The following is a 3,631-nucleotide window of genomic DNA, read 5'->3' as shown; positions in this document are numbered from 1 at the left end:
TCATAGTTTTCACATCAATATGTGAAACAATTTAGCTAATAACATATTCACATGGGAAGGTTTGATATCAACATGAAACCCCATGTAGCCCTGATTTCTGGACATTAATGTATACCTGCCACTCCTCTAGATCTGCTTGGAGCTCTTTCCTAAAAAAGATTCATTCAATTTATGCCATGTAAGATCTGATTCCTTTACCACAAAGATTTGAGTGTCTCACTATATTGGCAAGTTTACTTGCATGCTCTCATAAGCTTCCTCGATATCTCTTTTTATGGTACCTTTTGAAGAAACTCTCTTGGGTTCCATGATAAGAGTGCCTACTAGAGAGAAGTGCTCAATAATCGCGATACCTTTAGGAGGAAAAGGAACTCATTGCATGATTACATTAGGTTTTGCAAATCTACTTTCAAAGCAAGATCAAGCAGCAAACACACGGAATAATGAGAGAGATTACACAATTCTCATGAGGAAGGGAGGGGGATTGGCTGAGGGAACTATGCATTGCATAGTCTCAATAGCCAATGATGCAGCTTGAGGCTTGAAACTGTGTAATGCACAGTTCATCCTAGGAAGTGAGAGGGAGAGATTGTGCATTGTGTAGTCTCAGTGGACAAGGTGGAAGGACTAAGCTCTGGGACTGCGCAATGAACAGTTGGGATAGCCTATAATGGACATTTCACAGTCTCAAAGGCTAATCTCTTAGCTTGACCCTTGTACTTGCGCAATGACCAGTTGGGCAAGGCAATGCATGGCCAAGTGAAGTGCAGATCTGCCTGGTGAGGGTGTAGGAAATAAGAATATCTAAGTGATAATGAAATTTAAATTGAATATATGACTAGGTATGTATAGATCAATGTGAATCAAGTGCAAAAACTCAACAAATAGAAGGAAAAACAAATGTTCAAGGAGAGTCATCGAAACGGTGTTCACTGGTGTGCAAACAAAAGAAACCTGATGCAACACTTATGAAAGGTCCACAAAAAACTAAATCAACACTTCTAAAAGCTAATATAAGTTAAAATTATTAGGGAAATAATGAATAGAAACAAGAAAAATGACACTCATAGAAGCGAAAGACAAAAAGCAACAAAAAAAAGGCAAAAGATGTTAAAAGAAAAACTCACCCAAAAAAGTGACATAAACTCCACTGAAGGCTCCTTGATCTTGTTGGGAATTCTAGAGCTCCAAGGTCAAATGTTCAAATAATATCTAGAGGTTTCAATTGCATAGATTTGGTTGGATTATGGTTTATGACGTGCATGTCTAAAATCAAGGAAAAAGTAACACTTGGTGGAAATTTATAAAAATAATGATTGTGCCACCTTTAGGAAACTAATGATGAATCCCTATATTATTGATCTGATTTAGAATATTTGTTTGCAGTGCTAAGATATTCCTCATATTATAAACAAAATTCTTTCATTGTGCTTAAGGATTCATGAATTTTTGCAAGTAAAATGAAGAGTTTTTATGTTAATTTTATGAAACATTTAACATAAACCATAAACTGAACAGTAGTATAAACAAGTATAAAACATCATAAAAAATGAATTACTACGAGCACATGATATAGAAGCTCACCCCTTGTGGGATACATCTCCTTGGTCCAGCTCCCAATGGCTTGGGCCTCTCTATTATGCTCAAAAGTTTAAAAATTTGTGTTTGCAATGCTCAAATGCTTCTGAAACCTACTCCAATTAGTCTAGAATACTAAAAAATGGCTATCTAGCCTCTTTTTGCATCCAATTTGGTGGAAAAATGAAGAATTTATGACTTCTTCTATTTCTCCCACTATTCGTTCCACAAATTGCTCCACATCTGACATGAACCCACAATTTCGCTCAAAAAATCCGCTAATCGAGCAATAATTTTGTTGCACAGCAGACCATAATTTGTCGGCACCGATTGTCCATCACAAATCGTAATCGACAAAGTCTAGTGGGTCTTATCGTATGTGAATGTAGCGAGCGATGTGCAATTGTGATACAATGGACTCAAAATAACATTAAGTGCAGCCTATAACCTTATCGCATCTAGGATATCTCAATTGGTGGAAAATTTGGGCCTTCGATATGCAGGTCTTTGCAATGTACTACGATTTGCGATTACGAGATTACATCAAAACCTAGTACCTACCGGGGACCAATTCTGTAATGCTAACCCTTCGCTGATCTGTGATGCGATCCATCACATTATGCCTTCAATAGATTCTTGAAAACATGTCCGCCTACCTAATCACATCGCACCGTTCCCTGCTCGGGGGCTGATTTTTAACACCGACCTCCTTGCGATTTCAATTTGTGACATGCGGGGCCCTAGGGTGGCTTACCAATTGGTACCTCCTCATTCACTGAAGGACCTTTCCACATCATCCAATCCTGCCATGTGAGCAAGTCAAACTTGAACTTTGACTTACGATAACTTCTGTATACGAGCTCAGATTTGAGTTTCATTCACACCATTGGAATCAGAATGATGAGCTCTTTGAATTGAAGCTAAGTTTAACAAGATTATGGAACTTTTATTTTTGATCCTAATTTTGAGCACCTGCTTACTCCTCCCTGTTGGAAGCCTTTTAGACCCCAAAAGGATCACTTTTAATTGTTCAGCAGGTGAGGGTACAGTTCCCTCACCTTTCCAACCTCTATCCATTTTTCTTTTGAAGGAATTGTACCCTTGAGCCCCATTCGAATATAATCAATAATTCCCCATTTTGATGTCCTTATTCTTATGCCAAGTATAGTGTCTTACTGAAGCACATCAAGGAATTATGGAGAAAAGTCTTCAATAGATGGAATTTGAATATTCTCTCCTTGATATTCAATTAGAGGAAGCTCATACAACCTTATATTCTCAATATTAACATCAGCATAAATTTGCATATATGAAGGCAAATCCATCCTGAAGGCATTGTTACCAATCTTTTCCAAAATTCTGAATGAACAATATCTAATTGGTTTGAGATTTTTACCTTCTCCTGGGAGCCTCTCTTTGTTAATGTGAATCCAAACTTCATCACCAACTTGGAACTTGTAATCTTCACGATGCTTGCCGTGCCTTGCTTTGAATTTTCCTTATCTTTTCTCAAGTTGTTCTTGAACCTTTTGGTGTACTAATTGTATTTTTCAATGAATTTTCATTCTTTGTCTATGTCTCTATGTCCTTCAATAGCAACACCTTTTCCAAAAATAAAATTGAAAGGAGATTTAGGAAAGTATCCCATGCATGCCTCAAATGGTGAAGTTTGAGTGGAAGAGTGCTTGGCTCAGTTGTAAGCATGTTGAATATAGTGCAACTATTCATCCCACAACTTAGGATGCTTGCTGCAATACCCACACAAAAGATGTATCAGTGTTATATTCACTACCTTTGTTTGACCATCTGTTTTTGGATCAAAGGTTATACTCTTTGTTAATTTGGTGTCCATGAATCCCCACAAGTTTGACCAAAAATTTCCCACAAAGTGAGAATCTCGATCACTAACAATGGAAGTGGGCAATCCAAAATGCACCCAAATATTCTGAAAGAATAACTGAGCAGTTTGTTCAGCAGTAACTTGCTTTTTACATGGCATCAAAATACATGTTTTTCTAAACCTATCCACGACTTCATACAAATAATCATGACC

This window comes from Pinus tabuliformis, chromosome 7, assembly GCF_031772625.1.
Source record: "Pinus tabuliformis cultivar Carrire ecotype Pingquan chromosome 7, CPIR1, whole genome shotgun sequence".
Classification (NCBI taxonomy): Eukaryota; Viridiplantae; Streptophyta; class Pinopsida; order Pinales; family Pinaceae; genus Pinus; species Pinus tabuliformis.
The sequence above is the reverse complement of the archived record's forward strand: the minus strand, read 5'-3'. Positions refer to the sequence as shown.